This window comes from Pseudopipra pipra, chromosome 3 (genome assembly GCF_036250125.1).
Source record: "Pseudopipra pipra isolate bDixPip1 chromosome 3, bDixPip1.hap1, whole genome shotgun sequence".
Lineage (NCBI taxonomy): Eukaryota > Metazoa > Chordata > Aves > Passeriformes > Pipridae > Pseudopipra > Pseudopipra pipra.
In genome coordinates, this window is record NC_087551.1 from 60,155,132 (window position 1) to 60,167,493 (window position 12,362).

Below are 12,362 nucleotides of genomic sequence, written 5' to 3' on the forward strand. Positions count from 1 at the left end.
GTTAGACCCACTGAGGGTGATGTTTTCTGACTTGAACTTAACCATCTATCTGAGCCTGCTTTCTCCCATTTGAAGACTGAATAATCTTCATGAATCTGTGAGGCAAGGCCTTACCTGGTATAAATTTCCTTAATTCTTCCTGTAGATCTCATCTCTTACAATAGTGTTCATGGAAAGCTCTATTCAAACCCTTTCTGTTCTTCTCAATAAATGAGCATTCAGGCAGCTGACTGTAGTGGAAAAATGGAGAACATACAGAACAGTGCAAAAACTTACTATCTTCAATTTAGATAAATACCATACATATCTATTCCTTTGGAAAAAAAATATATTGTAAAATTTCCAGGTTCTCTGGCCAGTTCAATATGCTGTTACTGAACTCTAAAGCTATTATTTGTCTGGGTCTTTTCTCCTTCCAGCCTTTCTGTTCTGTTTTGAGGGCCTGTGCTTCTTTGCTCCATTAATGTTCTCCTCTGAGGAACTCAGTTTTACCCCAGCTGCACAAACACAAAGCAAAGCAAACAAAAAGTTTTCTTGGTTCCTTGATATTTTAATGCCGTTCTCCTCGTTTTGTCTCCTAGACTCTTCTTCCACATGAAAACAACTAAACTATTCTTTTTTTCATGTCACAGACCCAAGAAGCCCTTTTTCTTCCAATACCCCTTCTTCATGTCCCTAAATCTCTTCTTTCTTTCGGTACAATATTCCCCTTTGAGCCTCCTGTTTATTTGCTCAGCACTGAGACTGGTACACAAAAGTTGCCTCCTGCTCACCCATGTGGTATCTCCTGCTTCAGCTCTAGTACTACGTCTTCCCACAAAAATGCTCAGTTTAATGCTTCAGCCAGAAAAATACCCTGGTATACTACCAGGCATATTACCTTCAGGGTTCAGTTGCAGCACAACAGGCTCAGAGGGATCATCAGTTCTGCCTGAAGGCAGAAACTTCAATAGTCACATTTTCACAGGAACATTCTTGCATTTTGTAAGTATTTTTTAAACATGCTCCCTATTTTTACGGCTGTCTAGGTCTCAAATTTAGGCCTCTAATTTGAAATAAATTAGATCAAATTAATGAACAATTCGCTACTATGTGTCCCACAGTAATTCTCAAAAAAACAAAAACAAAACAAAACCCTCAAAGTTTTGTCAACATGTTCTCTGCAGACATAAGAAAGTAATTTGGACTAGGTGATTCATTGTTTGCTCCTTTTCAGATTTAGTGTTCATTGTGAAAAAAGAAAGATCTTTGTTTTAAATGCTCTACAAAACAACAGTAACTCTTTTCACAGGCTAAATTCTCTGCTTCTAAAGAAATATTGATACAAGAATCAAATTGCCGAGACTCTCCTCAGTTTCTTTTATCATATGCACAAAACTTCAGTAAGTTCAAAGCACCTCATTTAAGTACAGAACATTATTTAAAATTAATTGCATGCGAGAAGGAGCTCAACTGACTAAGTCTGCAGAAGCTTTGAAGAAGAAGCCTGCTTTAATAGAGACTGCCTCCATCTTACCTAATTATTGCTAAGGAATTAATCACTGCAGCTTGTAAGGGAAAAGCACAGCATTAAGTCAAAACATGATCATATTACATTTACAGACCTCAGGTACTACCCTGACTTTTTAATTTCTGGTTTCACAGGATCTTGTTGCTTTTGAATAATCCTGATATATCTATAACTGTCTTCAGAAATTGGCCTAACTGGTACAGTTTCTCACAGAAGACATTGGTAAGGAAGAATGCAAGAGCAAACATGCTAAAAAAGATTTCTCATTTTATATTGGGTTGTTACACGAGACTTTCTTCTGGGACAGGATACAGATCTAAAGCAGTCTGGTTCTTAATATCCAGGCTAATCATCAAGGACAGTAAAAACCATGGTATTTAAATTGAGTAAACAGCAATTTTGAGTCATATTGTTTCTCTCTTCTAACATGCTGTATGCTGTGGCTGAAACCACCCAACATCTGGACTCTGCATATGATATTGCCATAGCTGTACTTGAGGGTTGCCAAACTGTTGAGCCCACGTGTGGCTTCACAGCTTGATATCCAGAGAGCTCAAGTATGACTCAAATTCTGAAAAATCACCAGGTCTATGGTTGCAATATGATTCAGCAGTTTGGAGGCGAGCCTTCTTAAGGAAAAAAAAACCAGCAGCAAGAAAAGCCTCAACTGACCATATAAGGCATACAACTCCTAGCAAAGTAAACTCCTTTAACTCCTTCACTTCACAGCAGAGTTCCATAATTTGACTAGTTGATACAAAATATGGCTTATCACAAGCATCAGGCTAAATTCTACTCCCCTAGCAACTGTGTAAACTCATATGAACTCCACCATTTTCAATGATACACAGCCTGTTTAAATAGGAACATACAAAAGCTCCTCGACATGTCTCTTTCTAGTGATATTTGAGGTAAACTTGAAATCATTAACCAGGTACAGAGCAACATCCTTACAGAAAAAAGCCTCCAGTGGTATTCGGGAATGTAACTACAGAGGTGGACTCATTCCCTACCACACAGAGATACTAGATTTGTAAATTAATTAAGCTTTGTGAATTTGAGAAGAAACAAAACTCATGTTCTGCACACAGCCAGAATGCACTGGGAACATCAGTCTTAGACTAATTGTGCTCCAGGGTTGTTTACACACACACATAAAAGACAACCATAGCTTGCCAAAATGAGGTGCCCACTGGCCTGGTACATGGAAGAGTTCAGCTGCTGATTCACATTGCAAAGCCTATTCCTCAAACTTGGCTCCTTGCCTTCTAGAAGACAAAAATAGTTAAACCATGATTTTCCTTCTTCATTTTTTGATTGTTCAGGTGGACCAGCACTGCACCAAGGCATGAGAGCCGAGAGCCCTGAGCCCTCATGCTGTGCTGCTCAGCCCTGCCTAGTCAGACAGGTCAGACACCATCCATCCATCTGTACTGCCCTCATTCTTCTGGTGACGATGCCTGCTCTTTCCTTGTCAAGCAGAGTGGCTTATCTAATATTCTCTACTGCCTACAAAATACATGCTCAGTCATTCGGGAAATTAAAAAAAAAAAAGCAAAATAAATGCTGCTCCAATTCAAGTTGAACAATTTGTTCAGCACTATGAAATGTTGCTTTAGGAAAATTCCCTTTTAATATAGTAAATGAGACAAATGGAGTCCCCTTTTTTCTCATTCCCTTCTCTTTAACAGTAATTGAATGAAATGGAGATTGTGAGGTAAAATCAGGAACATCTGGGTCAATTAGCATGGAAAGTCAATTCTTTAAAACCTGATGGATGCCTCTGGGAATCGCGCACTTCACAGCACGAATCTCAGTGCAGTGCCACACTCTCAGCAACTCAACTCAATTAAGCCATTACGTGGTTCTTTAAACCTGGGGATTCCGGGGAATTGGTTAATTGTCTGCTTGTCATGGTTTCTCCTCAGGGAGCATGTAAATGTCTTCTGTTTCTCCTATAGATGTGCAGTGCACATAAGAACAATCCTTTTTAGCTGACTTATTCAAAGCTTATTTCTCCCGTGGGAAAATTAATCTTCCTCCTCAAATACAGAACAAAGCTCTCCAGTGGAAACAAATCATGCCATCAATGTAGAACAGATTTTCAATGACTACAGTCAAGTTTATATTTCCTTTTCCTTGTAAGGCTCAACTATTTCTCCCTGCTTTCACTTGCTCATAACTTTCATGACCAAACACCTCAGGCCTGTGATATGCAGCTATGAGCAGCTATGAGCAGCTCTAACATGCTCTTGGACTTATCTAATGCACTGTAAGTCACTCACTGACTTTACAATCAGCAGAGCCTGAGCAAGCCGTCTAAGTGTTTAGGAAGCTCTTTACTTCACAAACAAAGCTGAGAGTCTCCGCAGGATAACTCAGCCCACATCCAGATAGGTGGACAGGATGACACATCAGGGGATGCTCATCTGTCCCAGTTGAGAGCTGCTCTGGATCCAAGGGATCCACTAAAAAGATGTTGAACAGCCAGCCTAAGGCAGACATTCCACTTTTAGATGGCAAAATTACTGAGCTTAATCCCACCTACACTTCCCCAGTGCTGTGACTGTGACAACCACTCAGGAAAGACAGACTGCTGTCCCTGTCTCACCACACCACATCAGTGAGTTCCTCTTCGTATGCACACAAGCAGCTGCTTTCACTCTTCTTTTACTTCATGTTCAGACTGCTGAACACCCAAAATCTCTAGCTGGCCTCAGCTGAAGACAGTTACTGGGTGCTCAGGATTGTGGAAACAAGTGACCCCATTTAGCCCCTAAATAGGGATTTAGAAGGCTAACTTTAGCTGAAGATTTTTTTTAAACTTGGCATGGTATTAAAATCCATCCATGGGTTGAGTTAATTTTTTACCATCAAAGAGAAGTAAAACAACTTCCCCAAGGTCATACAGCAGGATGACTAGGATTAGAATGCCACAAATTCCATGTGCTATAACCAGAAAATTATTCTGTTTCCTAAATGTAACATAATTGGGACATAGTCTGATACATGGAGACTGAGTAAGCCACACTAAATCTACTGATGTGTTCTGCAATGTCTGGATGCGTCCCCAACCCTAGCTATGAAAGGAAATGTAATTATGGTAATGAGAAAGTACAGTCCACCCACCATTTGGGTTACCACACATATACGTAACCAATTCCAAATATAGAACTGCAGTAATGTCTCTTACACTCTTATCTCCCACTGGATCCCTTTTCCTTAAGTTACAAGCTTGCTATCTTTTCCTCTGACAGAAGAAACAATCTATTTTGGTGTATGCACACTAGCTAAAAGCTTATCACATCCATCAGGACACAGGGAACAGCTGCTGGACGTTCACCAGAGAGCTGCCACTGGGGACAGACACCTTCACTTGCCCACAGAGATGTAACCAGAGTGTTTGCTCAGGAGCAATGCTGGGGATGAAGGAGGGAAGCTAAGTCTGAGGAAGAAAGTTCAAGGAGAAGAGGAAGATCAAGAAGCCAGAAAATTTTACAAAGCACCCTTGTGTTTTGGAACCTATGCCAATTTTAAAAATGAGGCATATGTCTATTAGTGCAGGCTAAGCCATGAATGCAAGGCAGTGTAGAGATTCAAAAGCCTTATTTAAACATCCTAGTTTGGCTCCAGAGAAGCAGAATAGCATAGCACACAGTCCAGGCTAGCTTACACAGCTTCTGCCATGGCAGTTTAGACCAGTCACTGCCTTGGGTGCAAAAAGGCCTTATGTACAGTGGTGTCCTCAGTGTGCATCACTCAGTTTACATCATCTGGAGGATGTGTCTTTATAGACGGTGCAATACCTATTTGTAACTTAAAAAGTTCAGCTGCAGCTCCGGAGTACGTGCAAGGGATCCTGACGACAAACATTCTGGCTCTCCTACCTGTCTGCAATCCAGGGACACAATGCCAGACACTTTTCCTCTTGTGGTAGACTGGCATGCAATTATTTTTGTGCACCTCAGCTTGCCTCGGTTACAGAAAAGAGAGGAAATATTTTATTACCTTTGATCTCCTAAACCAGAGTATGGCAGATAGCTAAAGTTTTTGCGGGCAAAGGAGAAATGGCTCATTGCCAGCTGTCTATAAAGGCACTCAGAGGTATCTAAAGCTGAAAAAGAGTTCTGATTTGAAAATGTTAGTATCTTTAGGCTGTCATGCCTAGATGTTTGCCATGAGTTACAGGAGTATAACCAGAGGCAGCAGAGGCAACAATGGGAAGAACTAGAGAACAGCACTATGACCTGCACATCCCCACACAAGGCTCTCTTCTTGGAAGTGCCTTGTTCTTGTGCTGAGCAACAGCATGTCACAGCAGAGTAATCCCAGCCACGACAGAGGCAGCCAGTCCCAGTGTATTGGTCACAGTTCCTTCAGTACTGAGTGCTTCTGGACACAGTCACACATCAGGGCTTCACATCAAAGGGACTCTCTGTTCACTTTCCACCTACAATGAAAGCAACACCATAGCTCTGTTCTCAGTGAAAACAACACTGATGCTCATGTACATGCATTTGGCTCAATCATCACAGTGTTGTAGATCCAAGATACTTCCATTTCCTTTTTAGAAAAAAAAAGAAAAGACAAATCAGCAAACTATGCCTTTCTTACTGACTAGAATTAACCAAGGTGGTGCCTGATCAGCCATGGATGGAAGAAGAAAAATAGAGAAGGACTAGTAATCCCTGTAAATTCAATTCAACCAAGTCAACAGCAACTTGAAAGTTTTCTGGATTCCTCACAATCCACATGCAAGGAGTTCCTCCAGTCCACTTTCTGCTAAAAACGTATCTGCATTCCAAAGTTAATACAGAGGCCAGTAACAACTGAATTGCTTCCTGAAATAAGGTACAGTGGCCCCTACAGTTGAATATACACCATATACATGGTGAGGAAGGGACAGAATATTAAATGGCAACTGCATGTAATGTAGCCAGTTCCTGACTGCCCTGCTTATGCTTTGCTGTAGCCTTCTATCCTGCTTCAGAGATTATGTAAGATGCTCCTACCATGTTTACACTGGCTTCACTTTGATGCAAGTGAATACTTGAAATGTCACACACACACATACACACACCCCCCCCCCAAAGACAGGCCTTCTTCCAGAACTGTCAGCAGCACCTTTGAAAAGTTGTACATACACCTTAAAAAAAAAAAAAAAAAAAAAAAAAAAAAAAGGAGCTATTCTTTAAGAACTTCTTTTTCTTACCTTTCTTCAGAAGTAGCTCTAGCACCCTCTAACACTCAGGACAGCACAAAACCTGATATGTTCACCTCATTATTTCAAACACATATATACACATACCTACGCAGACCCAAAACTCTCTCCTCAGGAACATGGCCTTCCCTTTTCAGGTACATACCAGCAGGAACACATACACTGAAGAAACAGAGGCAGAAAACAGTCATGTTTTTCACACAGCCGTTTTATTCTGCTTGGAGGAGTTCCTTTTCCAGCCACAGGCAAGGGTTGAATTCAGAGAAGCCAAAGGCAGTTGAGGCGGGATGTAAATGAGACCACACCTCCCAAACACACTCCAATCATAAGGGAAGGGCATGGATGTAAATAAAACCACACCTTTGCTGGACCAGTCTCCTCTTCTTACGTAAAACAGTTTCCATGTAAGTAAGGCCAGTCCCTCAGATGGGCTGTCTATTTTCATTTATGATGAGAGGTATGTAGGCAAGGCCAATCCCTTTCACAAACTCTAAAGTAAAACTTTGAGAAGAGTGTAAGTTTTACCCTTCTGTGGCTCAGAGAAAAGCTAGTCCTTTCTCTGGAAAGCACTTTATTGCTCTGTGTGGGATTTCATGAGCCAGCCCAAATCTTTCTTCACTCTTCCTGTCAGACACTGAAGACTAATTTATAAACAAACTGTCTATAGAACATAGATACACATTTTAACATGTAACTTTTGCCTTGCACTGACAAGCCTTTACATTTATATTAGATGGGTGCCTTCCTTACTGGGCAGAATTCAAAAAGTACAACAATGGAAACACTGTGATCCTTCTGCATTGTCTCTTATATCTTTCTTTCCACACGCACATCCAAAGCTGATTTCAAGATTTCCAACCCAGATGAAATGCAAGAGGCTTTTCCCAAGAGATTAAGAACTAAACTGCAGCTGGGATTCACTACAACTTTTTCCAGATGTCAGAGCTCACTATAACCATCATCAATTTTGGTTTGGGTCAATGAGCAACACAAGTACCAGTAAAATATTACTATCATTGACAGTCATTTAACTATTGGAAACACTTACAATGTCCAGGTTAGGAAGGCAACCAATTTGAAGGCATTCTGAGAAGAAAAACACAGTTCTCATCTACACTCCTCAAAGGAAGAAAGTCCTGGAGAAATAAAATACGCAGACTCCAGCTTCCTAGAACATGATACATGAGACAGACTTAAAGCATTTGCGATGGCACACACTTTAGCCAAAAAGGTGGTTTTTAATAAAATTAAAAAAGGGTGTACTGCATTCCCACAGAAATGGTGGAAACATACATGTTGTCCAAGTTTAGGAAAACAAAACTGTCCACATTTTTTATGTTTGCACCAAAGGAAAAACTACTGCTTTGAACACTTGATGGAAGACTATTAAGGGAAGTCATTATTATTGTGGCTCCCACCAGTGATACAAGAGGTCAGGATCTGTCAACATTTTCCTTATAAATCCATCTTTCAGTAGAGTCTAAATAGGCCTGAAATAACTAGTTGGGACCAAAATCTGGTTTGTGAGATCCCTGGAAACAAATTTGCACCTGGCTGTTTAGAAAATTCTTGTCTAGAAAGACCATGAGAGTGGAAGAGGACTCATTTTTAGTGGCTAAAGCTATCTATCTTGTTTGTGATGCTTTACAGTGCTAATCAGTGATCAGCAACCAAACAGGATGTTTGCAATTGGTGCTGATCAACATCCAGAAGTCCACACGCACATTTAGCCATGTCCTCCAGCATTTTGTTCTGAAACATGCAGCTGCCACATAACACAGGCTGTCTCGTGATATATCTGGAGCTCACATTTCCAAGGATATCCTGGACAAAACCCAGAAAGGACCACAGCAGGAAAAGAAAGATTCACAAACAGTCTCAGTTTCTAGAAAAGAATTATTTCATGCCCAGGCTTAAAACTAGGCTATTTCTAAAGCACAATTATTATACTATTAGTACTCAAACCAAACCATAGATGCAGTTTTCTTTTTGAGGCAGTCTCCCAAAAGTGTCTATCTGAAAGCTGTACACTTTAGGAAGGAATAAAGGAAGTAAAATGAGAAATGCAGTCATAGGGCAGGTCTGATTTGGCAGATATTTCATTTAATGGACTGGTTCCCATCCCCTGCTCCTGTCTCATTGCACTGTTCAGTGGCCCTGGCCACTCTCATGCACATGTAGCACATTCCAGCCTTTTATTCACTTCTACATCTTCCTTCCACACTTCAACTTATATAGCTGTAAAAATGAAAAAAGTCAATAGTGAAGTCCATTAACGTTTCCCTGTACCAGGCTAATTAGGTGTTGGGCAGAACAGCAATGGGTCCTGATGCAAAACCCACCAAAGTCTAATCTTTCAATCATTCCTCCATATGTTTTTCTGCTTTACAGTTTGTTGAACTTCCCCCTCAGCATTTTCCTTCCATGCTATTTCTGCTTCAGTTTATGCCACACACCTCTTCTTTCTCACTGTTCCTTTCAATGGCAACACCTCAAAAGTCAGACCACCTTACCTGCACTTTGAGGAAATATCCATCCAGGGTTACCGGTTCTCCCCTATTTTACCAGATTTTACAAGCTCTTTTACACAAACCTGCCCTTAATCTGTGTGGCACAACTGGCAGAATTTGGACCTGAGTATGGTCTCTTCAACACAGAAGAGTTTTATTGTGCATTCCTGCAATGCTGCACACAAATGGTATCCTTTGCACACTAGTTTACTATTAAAAATGTATTAACCCATCAATTATGTCTTAAATCCACTAGTTCAACAAATTACGTAAAACCCTTACATTTTAATTAGCTAATTAGCTAGATCCTTTAGGAAGATTGTCACTTAAACTCCTAGGCTTACAACAAAATTATTTTGTGAAGAAAATCTATATAACGGTATCTGAGAGAAACTTTGAAACAAAATATTACAAGACAGAAACTGCAGTTGGTGAGAGACCAATAAACACACTGTAAATTCTGAGAGTTTGCTCAAGAACCACTGAGTTGTGAATGACTATTCCAGAAATGGAAAAATAGAGAGTCTCTAGACGTCCGAATAGGGTGAGCAGGCAGTGCTCCAACAAACAAATCAGAAGTGGAAAGAGAAAAAAATGTCTTCTTGTATCCAAATAATTTCGAAAATGAAAACAGGGATTAAAAAAGAAGAATTAAAACATGGGAAGCTGAAGTTTATTCCCATATTTTATTGTGCCACTTGAAAGAAAGATAAATGCAAGCTCTGTCCTGATGAGAAGCAACATCCTCTGTTTTTCTGCCAGTGTTAGATAAGACCATCAAAGATGGGGTTTAAAATAGGATGGGATTTAAACCAGCGCACAGAAAGAGAGCTCATGTTGCTTTTTTCTAACCTGTGTACTCTAGAGGTGGTAGACCAGTAGATAAGGCTCTCTCCTCAGCTCTTGCCCGTGACACTCTGCAAAGCAGAGTCTGAAAGGGCAGCTGCTGGTAAAACAGAAAAGTGCTGAACGTTACTGCCCTTTGCTACGAAAGGCAGAAGACCCCTGAAGGAATAACTCCGCCCTGCTGCCACTGGCAACACAGCCCACACTTGAGTTCTCTGAAAACATCTCTGGCACATCACCCCTCTGCAAGATGTTTTAGGGGTTATGGCAGAAACCCAACCACTACTACTTTGGAGACCTGTTCAGTGTCAGAACACTTAAATGAAACTCAACAAACACAAAGCACTCCTGAAGCAGCTGTGAGGGGAGGTAAGGTCCTTGTGTGCAAGCGCCATCAGAGAACAGTTTAGTACCCTTGGGTCTCCAAAGAAGCTCTCACTAGACTCAGTCCCTACCACCATGTTTCAGAAACTCCCCCGCCATCCCAGCAATGAAAAAGCATGACAAACAGCTACCATTTCTTTATAGGTAGCAAAGCTTTAGCCCATGCTGCCTACTTTAATGTGCACTCAAGAACAGGACTCAAGTAAAAGCACAGAAGATACAGAATGATGGCTGAAGGTCTCCAAGGAAGTCATCAGTGATCGATCCCTACTTGTTGGACTCAGTGGGCTGCACCCAATGCTAACCTTTTGAACTACCCAGCCCAAGGCTCTGTACTGCAGACACTCACAACAATGGGATTTGGTTTAGGAACAACTACAGCGACAGAAAACAGTAAAACTGCGTTACCAAATTTGCTTTTACACAACAGGCTTTAATGACTCTGAACAAATCATAGAATATTTTTAAGTGTTCCCTGATGTGGTCCAGAAAATGGATTTTCTGCTCCTTGAAGAATACCGGGTTTCCAATCATCTCTTCAGCCCTACTTACAGTGACAGACATTAAAAAAATGTCACTCAAAGCGAAAATTTTAAAAGCGTTTTTCAGACCAATCAAGACCAGTAGTTCATTGACACAAAGTGGATTTGAAATAAACTCCCCCAACATTTCTCCCTTCCAAAATCAAACCAAAACACTGACATGTTTAAGAACAAAAGAATTCCAAGTTTTTTGTTGGCTTCATTTTGCTGAAAATTAACACAAGTGATGCACAGCATCTATTTCATCAGGATTCCTCTTTCTAATGAAAACAAACTTAGATCAATGCTCCCCAGTTGCCCTAGAAATTTAAGGAGAAAAGATTACAAATTTTCAAGTGTCTTCTTCTCTCAGTTGAGAAAATTATAGGTTACCTAACTGCATAAGACAGATGAACAGATAGGCAGGCAGATGCTCCCAACTTTGAACACACACATTAAAAAAATAGTCCTGGAGTTCTGAAGAAGATTTTCATAGCCTTCTGTAGGTCTGACTTGTTCCCTAAGTGGAAAACAAATATCTAACTGCCCTATATACTCTTGGAAAGAAAAAAAATCCTGTCATAATTTTAAAGTGTGTTGATCATAGTTTATTTTTAGATCTGACAAACCAGAGAAACATCTCCAAAAATATTCTAAAGAAACACAGTGACCTTTCCAGCTTGGAGAGCAGAAATGTTTTAACCACATCCTTCAAGCTATGGTATAGGCTAAACAAATCTGTAAGACCCCTCAACGGCCTTCCAAAAAACCTCCCACATTCACCTATACACTGTTCCATAAAAACTTCTCACCTAGGCTAGCAAAGGTAGTCTTAGCTAGAAGCTCATACTCAGAAGAAGATCAAGGAGTCACCTATTGAAGAGAGGAGCACTGATCTGAAGACAAAAAAGGAGGCTCGTGGGACCCTCGGCTGAAGGCAGTGAGGAGCAACAGCCAGCTTCATCTCTGCTTCAGAGAAGGCAGCTCATTTAAGACACAAGTGAAAAGAGAAAAGGTAGTGAAAAGGCACTGAGACTCAGTCTGGGAAAATGATGGTCAGGAAAAGTAGAAAGCTTCCAAAATGACCAGGGATTTTATGCACAAATGATGCAAAAGTAAGTGAATACTTTGCAAGATGCTGTGAGACACTGGAACAGTTAATGATTTAATGACTTACACATTCTAAGATCACCAAAAGACTTTTGCAAACTGAAAGGAACCAGCAAAGCCCACCCCTCCCTGAATACTGCCAAAGGACCTTCAGATCAGATAAGTGGGTGCCATTGTCCAACTATCCTGGGTGCAGATGCATACCTGAAGCTACAAACTGGATTTCCAGATAAGGGAAGAGGCTAAGAAGAGGTATATCC

The 12,362-nt window shown here is 40.6% G+C and overlaps 1 long non-coding RNA gene across 4 annotated transcripts in view; it reads right to left on the reverse strand.

The window, feature by feature from the left end:
* Nucleotides 1–12,362, reverse strand: part of LOC135411643 (uncharacterized) — an 82,823-nt gene that overhangs the window by 59,628 nt on the left and 10,833 nt on the right. Inside the window, exon 1 of one of the 4 annotated variants that reach the window (XR_010429242.1) lies at nt 115–10,093. The exons of the other annotated variants lie outside the window; for them this stretch is intronic. This is a non-coding gene — a long non-coding RNA (uncharacterized LOC135411643). Of the gene's footprint in view, nt 1–114; nt 10,094–12,362 lie in introns of those variants that run through there. 4 annotated transcript variants of the gene reach the window in all.